The sequence below is a fragment of the Chiloscyllium punctatum genome, chromosome 2 (genome assembly GCF_047496795.1).
Source record: "Chiloscyllium punctatum isolate Juve2018m chromosome 2, sChiPun1.3, whole genome shotgun sequence".
Classification (NCBI taxonomy): Eukaryota; Metazoa; Chordata; class Chondrichthyes; order Orectolobiformes; family Hemiscylliidae; genus Chiloscyllium; species Chiloscyllium punctatum.
Window position 1 is genome coordinate 106,072,722 of NC_092740.1, and position 21,800 is coordinate 106,094,521.

Below are 21,800 nucleotides of genomic sequence, written 5' to 3' on the forward strand. Positions count from 1 at the left end.
TTTATTTTGGTGTATAAAAAGCTGTAACTCGTGCTCATGAATTAGAGTGAGTCCGGTATTCCTGTGCGTCTACTTGGAAATCGTCTCCTTGCATTTACTCGTAACTGCCTGCAATAGACCACTCTATTCACTTGAATGAACTCCTCCGCCTCCAAATTGTTGCTGCTTTGGTGAAGGTCACACTTACATCATCTGATTAACTAATTACAATTAGAAGCATGAATGTCACTTTGTCAAAATAAAGATGTCCAACTCTTCTTCAAGGGACACCACAGCACTGCAATTTCACTTAATCATTACTTTTCACTGGCATTTAATAAATAAATGGGTTCATTTTGGATGTTCAATTTAGTTATGATCAAAATTGGGTGAAGGCCATCAAATCTAGACTGAGGCCATATCTGAGCAGTTGCTATAAATTGGAAATTAAAAAAAGATGTGAATTTGATTTTGTCATTTCCCATATGGTGAGGGAGTTGCTGGTCTTGGCTGTGTCATCAAGCAAACTTGGCAAATAAAATCAGATGTTTTACCTCAGGAAGGGCCAAAAGCCAGTGTCGCCAATGTAATGATTTTTCAAAAAAAACTTCACTCTTGAGTTGTAAGGCAACAAATATTTTTGTAGAATCCTCATGAAGACTGCAAAGGGTACTTAGAAGTAGAAGGAAAAGGAAAACAAAATGTAAATGAAAAGAACCAAAAGACCGGTTAAATTAGATCCAAATCATTATTATAAGCATTATCACAAGGAAAATATGGGTCATATCCAACTGTTTTTAAATTTCTTGCCAAATGGTTTAGTGTTTTCCATTTGAACACTGAACAAACAAAGTCCCCTTTTGTCTTGGCTTTGTGGAGCTGATCAAATGTGGAACATGTTGGATTTCCAGTCTGAGTTTAACCTCACTGTTACTTCAGATTGCTTGTCTGCTACTCTTCAATTTACTTTATCTGCAATCTTTGGAAAAATGAGTAGTATCTCATATATACCATGCCATTTTAGTGCTACTATTTTTCTCACTATAATAAAGCAAAAATAATAAAGTTCTACTCACAACTAAAAGGTCTTGCTCCTCTTCATCTTTTCAGATTCAGGCTTTTACAACATAGTTAGTGAAATGTATTGGGCCGATTCTCAAGATAGTTTAGCAAATGGCACATTTTCATCACATTTCATAGATTGTTTCCCTCTATGAGGCACAGTATGTTTTCTTGTGCTATCATCCCAAACTCATTTCATTAGCAACCAATCACTCTCCATGGCATCCCTCTCATCCAATGATAACCCATTTATATTAACACACATACCTTTAAACACCAGAAGTAGCCCTGGTCTAGCATTCCAGTCCAGAGATCCCCTTCACTGTCAATGTAGGAACACAGCAACTACAAACCATTGCATCCCATAGCAGCTAGGTGTTACAACTGGCACTTGCTTGCACATGTAACTGCACAGTCCTATTTCTGTGGTTCTTACCCACATCCCATCTTACATCCTTCTTCAAGTGACTGCTATATTTTCCCCATTGATCACCATCACCCAACGTCTTCTCAGTGATAAATGAGAAACCATCATACACAGGAAAGCCTTTAACACTTCAAAAGATTAAGATTTATTTACAATCATCAAAAATGAATAGAAATCAATCAAACAGAAGCTGCATTTGGCTCTCAGAATACAAACAAACTATTTGCCTGTTGCACACCAACAATTTTGCAATCAATGTGTGATCACTGCATACAGCTCTTCTCTATTAGAACTGTGTGTGAATTAAGTCCTACCTGGCTTGTATGCCTGACACTGTTACACACTGTCACACACAAGCTGTTGTTTTTTTCTGCTTAATGTTTTCATCCTCATCCTTGGAAAACTGCTCCCACTTTCCCAACTCTTCAGAAGTCATCATGTCCCCTCATTACTTGTTCCAGTCATGCAGAGTGCAAGATTCTGGGATTAGGCAGCTTTCTCTCTTTAGATTAAGCTGCATGGTCACACTAGGCTGGTCGAACCAGTGAAACATTGTGTTCAATAGACCTGTCATCTGTGCACCATGGGCCCTGTTTGAAGAATGGTCTCAAAGCATTGTATCTATGCTTCACCTCAGTCAGGGTAGTCTGAAAGATCACAGCAAACCAGACAGCATCAGGAAGTGAAGAAGTCAACGTTTTGGATATAACCCTTCTCCAGAAGCTGTGCAACGGAGTCATCAGCCAGAATTTCAGTAGCTAGTTCTCATCTCCTAGTAACCATCTTGATAAGGCATCTGGACCCTCAACAGTAACAGGAACATAAGCGTTTCCTAGGATTTCGGCATCATGGTAACTCCCAGGGTAGTGGGCGTGAGCCTCTAAGAAGTGGAACTGATTATCACAGATCACATTTTTCATTGATGAAATGTAATCTGTTTCAATTGATGGACTCAGCTGCATTGTGATATAGCCCTCTCAGTAATCTGTTAGTATATTCTAAAGTGCCCTACACCAGAGGAAGCCAAATCCCACTGTCCAAGCTATAGTACTGACGTCTTCTTGTGATCTGGTACAAATGGCATTGGTCAGTTCTGTTACATTTGTGAGTGGATAATTGAGAAATTCCACACAGGTCCCACTGGTTCCTTGGAATGAAACTGTAGCTTAAAAGTTCAATGTAGGTGGGATAGGATGATCATCCACTCTCTCAGACCCCCCAGTCCAGCAACTAGCACAGTTTAGTCACAGAATCCCAGGATATCCTCAGTATGTGGCAACACTGTGCCTCTAGATGAGCTTGCTAGATCATTGGCTCCTCCTCCGTTTCTCTGCATTTTTGTTATTTCACAGTAATACCACTGCATTAGCTGGATCCATCAGTCACGCTTACAATGTGTGGGGAGCAGAAAAAAAACGTTGTTAGAAATAAAGAGCAGTCACATCTCATGCAAATGAAGCTTAGTGTGGTTCTCCATACAATGGGACATGGAGCATTTTGATAAAGAGGGTGATATATTGAGTCATCTTGACATCATGTGATTTGACCTTATTCTGATGAATGCACCACCCTGATAACAGTGGAGTGTGTTACATAAACATTGATCCTTTGCCCTGCAGCCCCACAACACCCATGAAAGATATTGTTAAATATAAGAGAGTCCAACATTATACATACAGTTCAGGGGGAGAGGGGATCTGTTCCATGGCCTGTGCACACTAGGATATCCTCCATTAGCTGTATGCATTGTGACTCGCAGTTGCCTCTTTTAAAGTCACCTGGGATTACTGCAGCTTCACAGAGATGCTTTTCCAAAATTTGTAATAACCAATGACATAGTGGATATTCCCTGTAACAGACAATTGCACCTGCATGTATTTTATAGTGACATGATTACAATTAGAACATAGAATATAAAACTGTACAGCATAGAAACAGGCCCTTTGGCCCAAGACTTTGTGCCGAACATGATGCTAAATTAAACTAATCCCTTCTGCCTTCCCTTGGTCCATATCCCTCCATCCCTTGCATAGCTATGTTAGAACATAGAACATTATAGCCCTTTGGCTCTCGATATTGCATTAGTGGTGCTGGAAGAGCACAGCAGTTCAGGCAGCATCCAAGTAGCTTCGAAGTCGATATTTCGGGCAAAAGCCCTTCATCAGGAATAAAGGCAGTGAGCCTGAAGCGTGGAGAGATAAGCTAGAGGAGGGTGGGGGTGGAGAGAAAGTAGCATAGAGTACAATGGGTGAGTGGGGAAGGGGATGAAGGTGATAGGTCAGGGAGGAGAGGGTGGAGTGGATAGGTGGAAAAGGAGATAGGCAGGTAGGACAAGACCAGACAAGTCATGGGGACAGTGCTGAGCTGGAAGTTTAGAACTAGGGTGAGGTGGGGGAAGGGGAAATGAGGAAACTGTTGAAGTCCACATTGATGCCCTGGGGTTGGGTGTTCCAGGGAGTGGGACCAACCAACCCAACCACCCTGTGGCTCAACACTTCAACTCCTCCTCCCACTCCACCAAGGACATGCAGGTCCTTGGACTCCTCCATCGCCAGACCATAGCAACATGATGGTTGGAGGAAGAGCACCTCATCTTCCACCTAGGAATTCTCCAACCACAAGTTTGAACTCAGATTTCTCCAGTTTCCTCATTTCCCCTCCCCCCACCTTGTCTCAGTCAAATCCCTCGAACTCAGCACCGCCTTCCTAACCTGCAATCTTTTTCCTGACCTCTCCGCCCCCACCCCCACTCCGGCCTATCACCCTCACCTTAACCTCCTTCCACCTATTGCATTTCCAACGCCCCTTCCCCAAGTCCCTCCTCCCTACCTTTTATCTTAGCCTGCTGGACACATTTTCCTCATTCCTGAAGAAGGGCTCATGCCCGAAACATCGATTCTCCTGCTCCTTGGATGCTGTTTGACCTGCTGCCCTTTTCCAGCAACACATTTTCAGCTCACCCTATCTACTTGTGTGGCCACTTTTAGGGAGCTAGAGACTTGACCTCAGCCTGCACTCTACAGGTGCCTGCTTGATACAATTGCCCCTTGAAGGGTTTACAATTGCTCAAAATGGACCCTGTATTGTTGGTCATCAAGTAGAGAGCGACTCCGCTCATTCCAGTGTGATAACAGCCATTTTCCATTCACTGGTTATATTTGACACTCATGAAAGGCAACACAGGTCATATTGAGTGCTGCGAATCCCCATACTTGGCCTGGTTATCAGGTCCCACTCTGGTCCTTCCTGCCATGTCTCCTTAGACAGCCCCACCTCTGCTGAACCCCTACATGTTCCTACCCACCACCTAATTAAGAGCCATTTTCATCCTTTCCCCTGAGCCCCTTGATATTAGTCTGGTCTTAAGTGAAAGTGAGGACTGCAGATGCTGGAGATTAGAGTTGAGAGTATGGTGCTGGAAAAGCACAGCAGGTCAGGCAACATCCAAGGAGCAGGAGAATTGATATTTTGGGCAAAATCCGATTCCTGATGAAGGGCTTTTGCCCTAATGGCCATTCTACTGTTCTTCTGATGCTGTCTGACCTGCTGTGCTTTTCAGCACCACACTCTTGACATTAGTCTGGTTTTGGCTGTCATGCTGCACACTCTTCCTGTTGAGGTCACAGTGGTGGTGGCAGCTGATCATCACCTTCCCACATGATCCTTTGTCCTTCCATGCACTCCTGGCTCCCCCTTATATATCAAATTCCCCTTTCACCATTCTTATACCACCAGCATTGCAGGTGGTTGCTTCCAGAGTCCAGTGTTCAGCCCCCACCTCCCTATCAAAATAGACTCCTTTGATACCCACTCATACCTTTCGTTCCGTTAACTCCCAACACTGACCGTGCTCCACCTCCGAATGATCTGGACAGACAGCCCCGAGTGATAACTTACCAGATCCCTATCCGCTCTCCATTAAGCTCACTAACTGATAATCTGTTAATCCTCTGACTGGCTGGACTGGACCTACAGGCCTGACTGTGTCCCTCTCCTCAGTTTGTAGTAAGTCAAGCGTCCTGAGTGTGATGTCCCTGGCAGATGACTGACTGTGACAAGGCTCAAGACTGACATTGGACACTGTTCTCAGTTTACCAGGAGCCCTGGCTAAATGATGTATTTCTTTGATTTGAGATACAGCCATTTCATTAAAGCACATGCAGTATGTTTGCTATACAGGCTGATGGCAAATACTACAGGTGTGAGATGGACATAGCAATATGCTACACAGAAAGGCAAGAGAGAAAAACCATGAGCCTTTAAAGTGAGACTGATGAGGAAAAGTGATAAAAGACAAAGCAGGGGTGCTGTCAGCATCCAGATAGGTGTTAAGTGAACAAGCAATAAGAGAGTGAGTGAACAGCCCTGAAATGTACCCTGGTCCAATCCATGAGTTAAAATCATAGAATTCCTACTGTGTGGAAGCAGTTCATGTGACCCATTGAGAGTACACTGACACTCAAAACATCATTCTACCCAGACCCACCATCCTACCCTATTCTATAACACTGCATTTCCCATGGTGGATCCATCGAACCTGGGAAGAATGTGCAAACTCACACAATTGGTTCTCTGGGTTCAATTCCAGTCTCAGGTGACTGTCTGTGTGGAGTTTGTGCTAAATTATCCTGTAGTATTGAGGGATATGCAGGTTAGGGTGATTAGCCATGGCAAATGTGAGGCTATGGGGGTAGGATGGGATGCTCGTCAGAGGGTCAGTGCAGAATAAATGGGCTGAATGGTCTCTTTCCACATTATGGAGATTCTATGATTCTATGAATTCACCCAGATTTCTCATATGTTGTGAGAACCATGTTGTTGAGGCCCATTGTTTCATATTCTGCCTGTCTCCATATTCTGTGAGCCAACACTCATGGTGGCTGTATTGTTCAAATTGTATTGTGTGTCATGTCCAATTTCTCACAAAAACATTGACTTTCACTGCCATCCTGGCCTATCCATTGAGCATCTTGTCATTTGCTTCCACCAAAGTGTCATCATTCTCATCATTATTTTGCAAGTCTGTAGATTTCTAGATAATGATTCAGCACTAATATCCAGGTCATGTAACATTCATCCTAAACAGAAATAAATTCCACAAATTTGATGTGTTTCTGATAAATATTTCATCAGCATCTGCTGTTGTAGGCTCACTTTTTGTCTGATGGTACACATTGCTTATATCAATCCAAGAGCATGTCATCCCAAATCACAGGTATTTTATGGCATAGAAGGTCATTCTGCCCATTATGCCTGCACCAGCTCTTCACAGAAGTCCCATTATCTAGTGCTAATCTCCTACATTTTCCTCATACCCTTCCACATTAGTTCTATCCAGATAATCAACTAATATTCTCTTGAAAATCTCAATTTAATTAAATTGCTTCATGCTTCTGATACCTGTCAATCAGTTGGTACTTTGGAAAGCGAATTATTGTTGCAGCGATGCCATCTTCAGATATTTACTGTCACGTTTCCTGGTGCAGTATAAAGGTTTTATGGAAAAGAAAATGTGAAAGTTCACTGGATTTGCAATGACATCTCAAACAAAAACAGGCCAATTGCTGAGTATTTCACTCTCTGTAACAGCAATGATTTATTGACTTACTCAGATAATTGACATTGTTAAAATGGAAATATTTGCTCTTACCTTTTATTGCCAAGTAATAATTTATCCTTGTAATAAGTTAGCATGAATGTGCCATCGAGGAATACAGACGTAAGAGATGGTAGTTCTTCATAATCGCAAAGTGTATTCGGATAGCAGTTTTCTCATTTGTTTCTTCTTGCTGATGCCAGCTGTCAAAGTTAACACAGAGACAAAAAAACTGCATGCCAAGTAATAGCAGGCTATGAAAACTCTGATTTGGTGTGTAAACCAGAACTGTGGTGATTGTGATGGTGTGAAATGTAATAATATAACAGCAAGGTTACTGGGGAGAAAAGTGAAAAGCTTACTTTGGCCCAGATATAATCAGATGATCAACTCCCAAGAGAAAATTAACACAAGGCTTTATTTTACATCTTATCCAGTGCTTTACAGAAGAGCAAAAAGTTGACAATTTATTTCACAGAATTACGGAATCTCAGAATTATGACAGTGCAGAAGGAGACCATTCAATCCACTGTGCCTGCGTCAGCTTTATTATCGAGTCCAGTTCTATAAATTAGTAGTAATCTCTTGTAACTTCCTCATATTCCTGCAGGCCATGACTATCCAAGCGTTCATCCACTGCCGTTCTTGAATGCTTCAATTGAACTTGTTTCCATCATATTTCCAGACAATGCTCGCTGTGTGTAAATCTGTTCTTACCTTGCTTCATTCACACATCACTTTAAATCTAAGCCAATTTATCTTTCTTTTCTGCCTTCTCCCTGTCTACTCTGTCCAGCCCTGCTCATGATTTGGAAAACCTCAAACATGAGTGGCTGAGTGTTTAGCACTGCTGCCTCACAGTGTTGGGGATCTTGGTTTGATTCCAGCCTCAGGCGACTGTATGTGTGAAGATTGCACATTCCCGTCATGTCTGCGTGAATTTCTTCATATGCTCCAGTTTCCTCCCACAGTCCAAAAATATGCAGGTTAAGTGGACTAGCCATACTAAATTGCCCATAGTCTCGAGGATGTGCAGGCTAGATGGATTATCCATGGGAAATGCAGGGTTACAGGGATACGGTAAGGCATTGGATCTGGGTGGAATGTTCTTCAAAGGGATGGTGTGGACTTGATGGGCTGAATGGCCTGCTTCCTCAAAGTAAGAATCCTATGATTCAATCAGGTCTCCTCTCAGCATTTTCTGCATTTTGTCGAGATGCTGACATTGGACTGTGGTGGATAAAGCCAGTAGATTATAGTCTAACTCATTTATTTGAAATCACAAGCTTTTGGAGTGCTATACCTTCGACAGGTAACTTCACCTGTCAAAGGAGCAGTGCTCCGAAAGCTTGTGATTTCAAATAAACCAATTGGATTATAACCTGGTGTTGTGTGATTGCTGTGTTTCTCCCTTCTGTGGGCCATAACCCTCCATTCCTTGCATATTGATGTGCTTATCTAAAAGCACTTTAAACACTGTCATTTCTGCCTTCACAATGAACTCTGGCAGCATGTTTCAGACTTCTCCCATTCTCTGTGTAAAAAACCTGTCCCTCACATCTTCTTAGAACTTTTCCCCTCTCACCTTAAATGCATGCCCCCTAGTATTATACATTTCAACTCTGAGAAAAAGATTCTGACCATCAACTGTACATCTCATAATTTTATAGACTTCTGTCAAGTCTCCCCTCAGCCTCCACCATTCCAATGAAAACAACCAAGTTTTCCAACCTCTCCTTATAGCTCATGCCTTCTAATCCAGACAGCAACCCGTTAAACCTCCTCTGCATCCTTTCCAAAACCTCCACATCCTTTCTGTTATGTGGCAATCAGAATTGGATGTAATATTCCAAGTGCAACTAACAAAAGTCTTATAAAGCTGCAACATGACATCCTGACTCTTATACTCTGACCATTGAAGGCAATAATGCCATATGCCTTCTTTACCATCCAAGCTATTTCTGTGGCCACTTTCAGGAAGCTATGGACTCAAATGCCAAGATCCTTCTAGACATCAATGTTATTCAGGGTCCTGCCATTAACTATTATTGTTTCTATAACATTTGATCTCCCAAAATGTAGCACCTCAGACTTGCCCGGATTAAACTCCATCTGCCCTTATCTGCAACTGATATACATTCTCCTGTATCTTTTGACAATCTTCTATACCATCCACACTTCACCAATCTATGTATCGTTTGCAAACTTACTAACCTCCTCCCCCCCCATCTACATTTTCATCCAAATCATTTACATATATCACAAACAGCAAAGGTCCCAGTACAAATCCTTGTGGGACACCACTAGTCACAGACCCCCAGATAGAAATTTACCCTTCCCTAACTACCCTCTACCCTCTAACCACAAGCCAATTCTCAATCCAAGCAGCCAAGTCACCGTGGATCCCACCCCTCATAATCTTCTGGATGAACCAACCTTGCCAAAAGCCTTACTAAATTCCATATAGATATTATCTACTTCTCTACCCTCGATAACCTTTGTCATCTCCTTGAAAAATTCAATCAAGTTAATAAGCCATGAAGTGCCCTGCACAAAGCTATACTGATTGTCCCTAATTAGTCCAAGCTTTTCCAAATGCACACAAATCTGACTCTTAAGAATTCTCTCTAATAAGTTCCTAACCACCTATGTGAGACTCACTGGTCTCTAGAACAAAGAACAAAGAAAATTACAGTACAGGAACAGGCCTTTCGGCCTGCCAAGCCTATGCCAATCCAGATCCTCTATCTAAACCTGTCACCTATTTTCTAAGGATCTGTATCCCTCTGCTCCCTGCCCATTCATATATCTGTCTAGATACAACTTAAATGACACTATCATGTCTGCCTCTACCACCTCCACTGGCAACGCATTCCAGGCACCCACCACCGTCTGCCTAAAGAACTTTCCATGTATATCTACCTTAAACATTTCCCCGCTCACTTTGAACTTATGACCTCTTTTAATTGAGTCCTCCACTCTGGGAAAAAGCTTCTTCCTATCCACCCTGTCTATACCTCTCATGATCTTGCAGACCTCAATCAGGTCCTCCGTCAACCTTCCTCCTTCTATTGAAAATAATCCTATTCTACTCAACCTGTTCTCATAGTGAGCACCCTCCATACCAGGCAACATCCTGGTGAACCTCCAATGCACCCTTCAAAAGCATTCACATCGTTTTGGTAATGTGATGACCAGAACTGCCCACAGTATTCCAAATTCCAAACCAAAGTCTGATACAACCATAACATGAGCTGCTAACATTTGTATTCAATACCCCGTCCACTAAAGGACAGCATGCGGTATCTCTTTTTGACCACTCTATCGACCTGCATCTGCCACCTTCAGGATACAATGGAACTGAACACCCAGACATTTCTGTCCATCAATTTTCCCCAGGGCTTTTCCATTTACCATATAGTTTGCTCTAGAATTCGATATTCCAAAATGCATCACCTTACATTTGCCCAGATTGAACTCCATCTGCCATTTCTCTGCCCAACTCTCAAATCTATCAATACTCTGCTGCATTCTCTGACAGTCTCCTTCATTATCTGCTACTCCACCAATCTTAGTGTCGTTTGCAAACTTGCTAATCAGACCACCTCCAGATCATTTATGTATATCACAAATAACAGTGGTCCCAACACATATCCCTGTGGAACACCACTGGTCAAAGTTCTCCATTTTGAGAAACTCCCTTCTACTACTACTCTCTGTCTCCTGTTGCCCAACCAGTTCTCTATCCATCTAGTTAGTACACCCTGGATCACTTTCTCCATCAGCCTACCATGGGAAGCGTTATCAAATGCCTTACTGAAGTCCTTGTATCTGATATCTACTGCCCTTCCCTCATTAATCAACTATTTCACTTCCTCAAAGAATTCTACTAAGTTGGTAAGACAAGACCTTCCTGGCACAAAAACATTTTGTCTATCACTGATAAGCTCATTTCCTTTCGAATGTAAATAGATCCTATCCCACAGTATCTTCTGCAGCAGCTTCCCTACCACTGATGTCAGGCTCACTCATCTATAATTTCATGGATCATCCCTGCTACCCTTTATAAATAAGGAGACAATATTAGCAATTCTCCAGTCCTCTGGGACCTCACCCATGTTCAAGGATGCTGCAGAGATATCTGTTAAGGCTCCAGCTATTTCCTCTCTCATTTCCCTCAATAACCTGGGATAGATCCCATCCGGACCTGGGGACTTGTCCACCTTAATGCCCAATACCCAATACTTCCTCCCTCCTTATACCGACTTGAGTAATCAAATATCTATCCCTAACCTCAGCATTCGTCATGTCCCTTTCCTTGGTGAATACTGATGCAAAGTACTTGTTAAGAATATCACTCATTTTCTCTGACTCCATGCTTAACTTACCTCCTTTGTCCTTGAGTGGGCCAACCTTTTTTCTAGATACTCTCTTGCGCCTTCTATATGAATGAAAGACTTTGAGATTTTCCTTAATGCTGTTTGCTAAAGATATTTCATTAACCATTTTAGCCTTCTAAATTCCTCATTTCAGATTGGTCCTAACTTTCTGATATTCTTCTAAAGTTTTGTCTGTTTTAAGTCACGTAGACCTTTTAGAACATTGAACATAGAATAGTACAGTGCAGAACAGGCCCTTCAGCCCACGATGTTGTGCCGACCACTGATCCTCATGTATGCACCCTCAAATTTCTGTGACCATATGCATGTCCAGGAGTTTTTAAATGTCCCCAATGACCTCGCTTCCACAACTGCTGCTGGCAACACATTCCATGCTCTCACAACTCTCTGTGTATCCTTTCTCTTAGCTAGTCTCACAATTTCACCTGTCATCCATGGTTCCCTAATCTTGCCATTTCTATCCCTCACTTTCACAGGGACATGTCTGTTTTACACTCTAATCGACCTCTTTTTAAAAGCCTCCCACATATCAAATGTGGATTTACCTTCAAACAACTGCTCCCAATCCACACTCCCCAGCTCCTGCCAAGTTTTGCTATAGTTGGCCATCCAACAAATTAGCACTCCTCCTTTGGGACCATTCTCGTCTTTGTCCATGAGTATTCTAAAACTTACAGAATTGTGATCACTATTCCCAAAGTAATCACCTACTGAAACTTCAACCATCTGTCTGGGCTCATTCCCTAACACCAGGTCCAGTATGGTCCCTTCCCAAATTGGACGATTTACACACTGCTCTAGAAAACCCACTGGAATGCTCCTTTCAAATTCTGCTCCGTCTAGACCTCTAACGTTAAGTGAATTCCAGTTAATGTTGGGAAAATTAAAATCTCCTATCACCACCACCCTGTTGCGCCTACATCCTTCCATAATCTGTTTACATATTTGTACCTCTATCTCACATTCGATGTTGGGAGGCCCCAATATTGTTACCATACCCTTCCTATTTCTGAACTCTGCCCATATTGCCTCACTGTTCAATTCCTCCATAATGACCTACTTCAGCACAGTGTTGATATCCCCTCTGACCAATAATGCAACTCTTCCACCCCTTTTACATCCCTCTCTATTCTGCCAGAAGCACCTATATCCTGGGATATTTAATTGCCAATCATACCCTTCCCTCAACCAAGCCTCAGTAATAGCAATAACATCATACTCCCAGGCACTAATCCAAGCGATAAGTTTCTCTGCCTTACCTATTACACTTCCCACATCAAAACAAATGTACCTCAGACTACCAGTCCCTTTGTGTTCATCATCTGCTCCCTGCCTACCCTCCCTCTCAGTCACGCTGACTTCATTATCTAGTTCCTTACAGACTTTAGTTACTACCTCCTTACTGTCCACTCACCTCCTCATTTGGTTCCCATCCCCCTGTCACATTAGCTTAAACCCTCCCCAACAGCGTTAGCAAAAGCAGCCCCTAGCCCCTTGGTTCCAGTCTGCCTGAGGTGTAGACCATCCAATTTGTAATGGTCCTACCTCCCCCAGAACTGGTCCCAATATCCCCCCCGTTGTACCATCTCACAAGCCACACATTCATCCTGCCTGTTCTTTCATTTTTACTCCAAAGAGCATGTGACATTTGTAGCAATCCTGAGATTACTCTCCCTAAGGTCCTACTTTTTAACTTGGCTCCTAACTCCCTAAAATCTGCTGGTAGGACCCCATCCAGTTATTTACCTATATCATTGGCGCGGATATGGACCATGACAGCTGGCTGTTCACCCCCTGCTTCAGAATATCTTACAGCTGATCTGAGATATCCCAGACATGTGCACCAGGGAGGCAACATACCATCACAGAATCACCTATCTACGCCTTTTACAATTGAATCCCCTCTGACTATAGCCTTTCCACTCTTTTTCCTGCCCTTCCAAACAGCAGCGCCAGCCATGATGCCATGCATTTGGTTACTGCTGCCTTACCCTGGTGAGCCATCTCCTCCAACAGTATCCAAAACAGTACACCTGTTTTGGACGGAGATGACCGCAGGGGACACTTACAGTGCCTCTCTGCTCCTTCTCTGCCTTTTGGTCACCCATTGCCTTTCCCCCTCAGCAATCATAATCTGCAATGTGATCGATGTGTTAAAGGTGCTATCCACAACCTCCTCAGCATCGCAGATATGCCAGAGTGAGTCCATCCATAGCTCTAGAGCCATCATGTGGTCTAACAAGAGCTGCAGCTGGACATACTTCCTGCACATGAAGGAGTCAGGGACATCAGCCTCCCCGAGCTCCCACATTGAGCAAGAGGAGCATAACACGAGTCTGAGATCTCCTGCCATTTTTAATCTTAAGTTTACTGACTATAATGTCAAATAACAGATAACTGAAACAAAGAAAACTTTTTATCAATCACACAATAAAAAAATTAGAAAAGCCTTACCTTGTCAACACAATGTAGAGTCTTTTTATTGGTTAGAGAAGGAGGGCGGGTGGGAGATGCGACACGTGTAGCTTGGTTTCAGCTGCTGCTCCAATATTTCAATTCATTCACCTCCCCAGAGCGCAATTCAACCAATACCACTCAGCTCCTCACTCTCAACACTCCCACTGCTGCTGAAAATGGAAGCCGCTGAGTCTCGAGGTAATCTCTTTTAAGGGAAAATTTAACTTCCTGGCAGCCTCCTGGTCCCCTCTCTCCCACTTTTCCCACTACTGCTGAAAATTCAGTTTCCTGAATTTTCCCTGTTTCCATTCTTGAACAGAGGAACAACATTAGATTTTTGCCAGTCCTCCAGGAACTCTCCGTTGGCTAGTGAGAATACAAAGGTACTTGTTAATGCTCAAGTAATCTCCTATCTTGCCTTTCCAACTAACCTGTGATAAAATACCTTCAGGCCCTGAGAATTTGTCCACCTTAACACACTTCTAGAGATTCAACACCACTTAGAGTCATCGATGTACAGCATGGAAACAGACCCCTCAGTCCAACCCATCCATGCCGACCAGGTATACCAAACCACTCTACTCCCATCTGCCAGCACCCGGCCTATATCCCTCCAATCCCCTCCTATTCATGTATCCATCCAGATGCCTTTTAAATGTTGCAATTGTACCAGCCTCCACTACTTCCTCTGGTAGCTCATTCCATACACGTACCATCCTCTATGTGAAAACAATGCCCTTTAAATCTCTTTTATACCTTTCCCCTCTCACCCTAAACCAATGCCCTGTAGTTCTGGACTCCTTCACCTCAGGGAAAAGACTTTATCTATTTATCCTAGTCTATGCCCCACATGACTTTATACACCTCTATAATAGAACATAGAAATGTACAGCACAGAATGGGCCCTTTGGCCCACGATATTGTGCCGAGATTTAACCCTAATGCAAAATATACTAACTTAACCTACGCACCCCTCAACTCACTGATATCCATGTGCATGTCCAGCAGTCACTTAAATGTCCCCAATGACTCTGCTTCCATCAGAACAACTGGCAACGCGTTCCATGAATTTACAACTCTCTGCTTAATGAATCGACCTCTAACGTCTCCTTTATACTTTCGTCCCAACATCTTCAAACTATGACTTCTCGTACCAGCCAATCCTGCCCTGGGGAAAAACCTATGGCTATTGATTCTATTTATTCCTCTCATTATTTTGTATACCTCGATTAGGTCTTCTCTCTTCCTCCTTCTCTCCAGAGAGAAAACTCCAAGCTTGTTCAACCTTTCTTCATAAGGCAAGCCTTCCAGTCCAGGTAGCATTCTGGTAAACCTTCTTTGCATCCTCTCCAAAGCCTCTGTATCTTTCCTATAGTGGGGTGACCAGAACTGGACACAATATTCCAAGTGTGGTTTCTCCAGGGACTTGTAGAGCTGCAGCAAATCCTCGCAGCTCTTAAATTTGATCCCCCTGTTAATGAAAGCCAAAACAACATATGCATTAACGACCCTACCCACTTGGGTGGCAACTTTGAGGGATCTATGTACTTGCACACCCAGATCACTCTGTTCCTCCATACTGCCAAGAATCCTGTCTTTAATCCTATATTCAGCATTTGAGTTCGACCTTCCAAAATGCATCACTTCACATTTATCCAGGTTGAACTCCAGTTGCCATTTCTCAGCCCAGCTCTGCATTCTGTTTATGTCACGCTGCAGCCTGCAGTAGTCCTCTATACTATTGATGACACCTCCAACCTTAGTGTCATCTGCAAATTTACTAACTCACCCCTCAACCTCATCATCCAAGTCATTTATAAGCACTACAAAGTACAGATGCCTAAGAACTGAGCCCTGCGGGACCCCACTCAACACTGTCCTCCAGACTGAATATGTTCCATCTATAACCACTCTCTGTCTTCTGTCAGTCAGCCAATTCTGAATCCAGATAGCCAAATCTCCCTGTATCCCATACTTCTGTACTTTATGAATGAGCCTATCACGAGGAACCTTATCAAATGCCTTGCTGAAGTCCAGATACACCACATCCACTGCTCGATCATTGTCAACCTGTCTTGACCCCTCCTCAAAGAACTCAATCAGATTTGTGAGGCATGACCTGCCCCTCACAAAGCCATGCTGACTGCCTTTAATCACGCTATGCTTTGCCAAATAGTCATAAATCCTATCCTTCAGGATTCTTTCCAAAACTTTGCAGATTGTAGAGTGACTGGTCTGTAATTGCCAGGGATTTCCCTATTACCCTTCTTGAAAAGAGGAACAACATTCGCCTCCTTCCAATCCTCTGGTACAACTCCTGTGGAGAGTGAGGAGGCAAATATCCTCGCCAGCAGCTTAGCAACCTCCTTCTTTGCTTTCTGGAGCAGCCTAGGATAAATCTGGGCTGGCCCTGGGGACTTATCAATCTTAATGTTTTCCAAAATTTCCAGCAGATCAACTTCATCAATCTTGATCTGGTCAAGACTGTATCCCAGCTCCTCAAAGTTATCATTTACAACAAAATCCTTTCCTTGGTCAAAGCTGAAGCAAAAAACTCATTTAGGGCTTCCCATACCTGCTCAGACTCCACGCACAAGTTCCCTTCGCTATCCTTGATTGGCCCTACCTTCTCCCTGATTATTCTCTTATTTCTAACTTATGAGTAAAATGCTTTTGGGTTCTCCCTAATCCTTCTTGCCAAGCCTTTTTCATGCCCCCTCTTGGCACTCCTTAGTCCATTTCTGAGCTCCTTTCTAGCAAGCCTGTAATCGTCTAAAGCTGTGCTAGATCCTTGCTTCCTCCACCTTACATAAGCTGCCTTCTTCCTTTTGACAAGAAGTTCCTCTGTTCTCGTCATGCAAGTTCCTTAATCTTACCCCTTCTTACCTGTCTCAGAGGAACAAATTTGTGCATCACTCACAACAACTGCTCCTTAAATAATCTCCACATGTCTGCTGTGCCCTTTCTGTGGAACAATTGCTCCCAGACTGTACTTCCGAACTCCTGTCTGATAGCGTCATAATATCCTTTTCCCCAATTAAATATCTTCCCTCGGCAACTGCTCTTTTCACTCTCCAAGGCCATGCTACATAAGAAGCACCAAAGTGATCTCCCACTGCGAGATCTGACACCTGTCCTGGCTCGTTGCCGAACACCAAATCCAAAATGGCCTCTCCCCTTGCTGGTCTGTCTACATATATAATGAAGCCCTCCTGAGCACACCTGACAAAAACAGCTCCATCCAAACCATCTGCACTTAGGAGGTTCCAGTCAAAATTGGGAAAGTTGAAATCACCCATAACAACAATCCTGCTACTTTTTCATTTTTCCAGAATCTACCCGCCTATGAGATTTTCAATCTCTCTACTGCTATTTGGAGGTCTGTAGAAAACTCGCAATGCAGTGGCTTCTCCCTTGCTGTTCCTAACTTCCACCCATACTGACTCAGTAGACAAGCCTTCCTCAACAACCTTTGTTTCTGTAGCTGTGATGCACTCTCAGATTAGCAATGCTACACCCCCTCCTCTTTTTCCATCCTCCCAAGGAGAAGATGGTAAAAGAGGGGGAGGTGTGGCATTGTTGATCAGGGACAATATTACAGTTGTAGAAAGGATGTTTGGGGACTCATTAACTGAGGTGGTATGGGCTGAAGTTAGAAACAGGAGAGGAGAGTTTTCTATAGGCCTCCTAATAGTCCCAGAGATGTAGAGGGAAGGATAGCAAAGATGATTCTCGATAGGAGTGAGAGAGGCAGGGTAGTTGTCATGGGGGACTTCAACTATCCAAATATTGACTGGGATCACTACAGTACGAGTACTATAGATGGGTCAGTTTTTGTCCAGTGTGTGCAGGAGGGCTTCCTGACACAGTATGTAGACAGGCCTACAAGGGGTGAAGCCACTTTAGAATTAGTACTGGGTAACGAGCCTGGCCAGGTGTTAGATTTGGAAGTAGGTGAGCACTTTGGAGACAGCGATCACAATTCTGTCAGGTTTATTTTAGTGATGGAAAGGGATGGGTGTACTCCACTGAACAAGAGTTACAGCTGGGGGAAGGGAAATTACGATGCAATTAGGAAAGATTTAGGAAGCGTAGAATGGAGAAGGAAACTGTGGGGGATGAGCACATTAAAAATGTGGAGCTTACTCAAGGAAAAGCCCCTGTGTGTCCTAGATAAGTATGTAACTGTCAGGCAGGGAGGAAGATATAGAACGCGTGAGCCATGGTTTACTAAGGAAGTGGAATCCCTGGTTAAGAAGAAGAAGAAGGCTTATGTTAGGACAAAATCGGAAAACTCAGTTAGGGCACTTGAGGGTTACAAGGAAGACAGGAAAGACCTAAAAAGAGAACTCAGAAAAGCCAGGAGGAGACATGAGAAGTTGTTGGTGGATAGGATCAGGGTTAACCCTAAGGCTTTCCATAGGTATGTCAGGAATAAAAGAATGGCGAGAGTTAAATTAGGGCCAATCAAGGATAATAGTGGGAAGATATGTGTGGAGTCAGAGGAGATAGGGGAAGCACTAAATAAATATTTTTCAACAGTGTTCACTATAGAAAATGAAAATGTTGGCGAGGAAGATCTGGATTAGAAGAGATTGAGGTTCACAAGGAAGAGTTATTAGAAATACTGCAGAGTGTGAAAATAGGCAAGTTCCCTGGGCCAGATGGGATCTATCCTAGGATCCTCTGGGAAGCAAGGGAAGAGATTGCCGAGCCTTTGGCATTGATCTTCAAATCATCATTATCTAGAGGAATAGTGCCTGAGGACTGGAGGATAGCAAATGTTGTTCCCTTGTTCAAAAAGGATAGTAGGGACAACCAGTGAGTCTCACTTCAGTTGTTGGTAAAGTGTTGGAAAAGGTTATAAGAGATTCGATTTATAACCATCTAGAAAAGAATAATCTGATCAAGGACAGTCAGCATGGTTTTGTGAAGGGTAGGTCGTGCCTAACGAATCTTATTGAGTCTTTTGACAAAGTGACCAAACAGGTAGATGAGAGTAAACCAGTTGATGTGGTGTATATGGATTTCAGCAAGGCGTTCGATAAGGTTCCCCACAGTAGGCTATTATACAAAATGCGGAGGAATGAATTGTGGGAGACATAGCAGTTTGGATCAGTAATTGGCTTGCTGAAAGAAAACAGAGGGCTGTAGTTGATGGAACATGTTCATCTTGGTGTCCAGTTACTAGTGACGTACTGCAAGGGTCAGTGTTGGGTCCACTGCTGTTCGTCATTTTTATAAATAACCTGGAGGAGGGCTTAGAAGGGTGGGTTAGTAAATTTGTGGATGACACTAAGGTTGGTGGAGTTGTGGATAGTGATAAAAGATGTAGTAAGTTGCATAGAGACATAGATAAGTTGCAGAGCTGGGCTGAGAGATGGCAAATGGAGTTTAATATGGAGGTGAGGTGATACACTTTGGACGGAGTAATCAGAATGCAAAGTACTGGGCTAATGGTAAGATTGTTGGGAGTGCAGATGAGCAGAGAGATCTCGGTGTCCATGTACACAGATCCCTGAAAGTTGCCACTCAGATTGACAGGGTTGTTAAGAAGGCATATAGTGTTTTGGCCTTTATTAATAGATGGGTTGATTTCCGGAACCAGGACGTTATGCTGCAGCTGTACAAAGCTCTGGTACGGCCACACTTGGAGTATTGTGTACAGTTCTGGTCACTACATTATAAGAATGATGTGGAAGATTTGGAAAGGGTGCAGAGGAGATTTACTAGGATGTTGCCTGGTATGGAAGGAATGTCTTACGAGGAAAGGCTGAGGGCCTTGAGGCTGTTCTCGTTAGAGAGAAGAAGGTTAAGCGGTGACTTAATAGAGACATACAAGATAATCAGAGGGTTAGACAGGGTGGATAGGGAGAGCCTTTTTCCAAGTATGGGAACGGCAAACATGAGAGGACACAACTTTAAAGTGAGGGGAGGTAGGTATAAGACAGATGTCAGAGGTAGTTTCTTTACTCAGAGAGCAAAGGGTAGGAATGTTTTGCCTACAACAGTAGTAGATTCACCAAGTTTAAGTGCATTTAAGTCATCATTGGACAGGCATATGGACGTATATGGAATAGTGTAGGTGGGATGGGCTTCAAATTAGTGTGACAGGGCGGCGCAACATTGAGGGCTGAAGGGCCTGTACTGTGCTGTAATGTTCTATGTTCTATATTCCCCGTTCTTTTTAAATGTTCTAAACCCTGGAACATCAAGCAACCATTCCTGTCCCTGTGAAACCCATGTCTCCATTATGGCCACAACATCGTAGCCCCAGGTACCGATCCATGCTCTCAGTTCATCACTCTTATTTCGGACACGTCCTTGCATTAAAGCAGACACACTTTAACCAATCCCTTTGTTTCATCATGTGAGAAATCTTCCTGATAGATTCAATATATCCTGTCACTGTCCCGTCTGCAACGGACCCCCTCTCAGACATGTGGCTCTGATTCCCAACCCCCTGCCAAACTAGTTTAAACCCTCCTGAATCACACGAGCAAACCTCCCACCCAAGACATTTGTGCTCCTCCATTTCAGATGAAACCCATCCATCATGTACAGGTCCCACCTTCCCCAGAAGGTATCCCAATGGTTGGGGTATCCAACGCTCCAAGGAAAACAGCCCTAGCCTATTCAACCTCTCCCTACAGCTCAAATCCTCCAACCCTGACAACATTCTTGTAAATCTTTTCTGAACCCTTTCAAGTTTCACAACATCTTTCCAATAGGAAGGAGACCCCATTGCAAACAATATTCCAACTATGTCCTAACCAATGTCCTGTACAGCCACAACATGACCTCCCAACTTCTGTACTCAATGCTCTGTCTAATAAAGGAAAGCATACCAAATGCCTTTTTCACTATCCTATCCACCTGCGACTCCACTTTCAAGGAGCTATGAATTTGCGCTCCAAGGTCTCTTTGTTCAACAACAATCCCATTACCAACCTTCCCATTAATTGTATAAGTGGTGCTAAGATTTGCTTTCCCAAAATGCAGCAGCTCACATTTATCTGAATTAAACTCCATCTGCCACTTCTCAGCCCATTGGCCCATCTGATCAAGATTCCATTGAAATCTGAGATAACCTTCTTTGCTGTCCACTACACCTCCATCTCGTCATGGCATATTAGCATGCTCCACACTAATCTCACTATCCTCCATGTCCTTCTTCTGGTTGAATATTGGTGCAAGGTACTCATTTAGGATCTCTCCCACATCCTCTGCCTCCAAGCACCAATTCCATCCTTTATCCTTGAGTGGTCCAACCCTCTCCCTTATTATCCTCTTGTTTTTAATGTATGTATATAATCCCATAGAATTCCCTTTAGCTCTAATTGCAAAGGCCATTTCATGGCCCCTCCTTGCCCTCCTAATTCTCTGCTTGAGTTCTTCCCTGCTTTCTTCATATTCCTCATGGCCCTATCTGATTTCAGCTTCTGAGAAACTTTACATATGCTTCTTTGTTCCCTTTTGACAAAATTCACAACCTCCCTCATTAACTTATCTAGTTATCTTTGCCATTTTTCCTTACTGAAACTTGCCAGTCCTGAACACTGAGCAGCAAGTCTTTAAACAACTTCCACATGTCAAATGTGGACTTGCCCAAAAAGATGTACTGCCAATTAACTCTGCCTAGCTCCGGAGTATCACTGCTATAATTTGCCCTTACCAAATTATTGTTGTTAGCTATCTTAAAGTAGCTATCTTAAAACTTAAGGAGTTGTTATCACTGTTTCCAAAATGCTTTCCCAATGAAAGGTCGTCACCTGGCCAGACTCATTAGCCAAAACAAGATCCAACCTTCTCCTCTGGTTGGGCTATCCACATACTGTTTCAAAAAACCCTCTTGGATCTAACAAAATTGTTCCCCTTC

At 43.2% G+C, this 21,800-nt stretch overlaps 1 long non-coding RNA gene across 1 annotated transcript; it reads right to left on the minus strand.

Moving 5' to 3' along the window:
• Window positions 1-1,609: 1,609 nt before the first annotated feature.
• Window positions 1,610-8,318, minus strand: LOC140493427 (uncharacterized). The gene is made up of 4 exons (XR_011963673.1): window positions 7,119-8,318; window positions 6,869-6,945; window positions 3,146-3,317; window positions 1,610-2,855 (listed from the first exon to the last, which is right to left on the minus strand). It is a non-coding gene; the product is annotated as an uncharacterized lncRNA (long non-coding RNA).
• Between the last annotated feature and the right edge of the window lie 13,482 nt (window positions 8,319-21,800).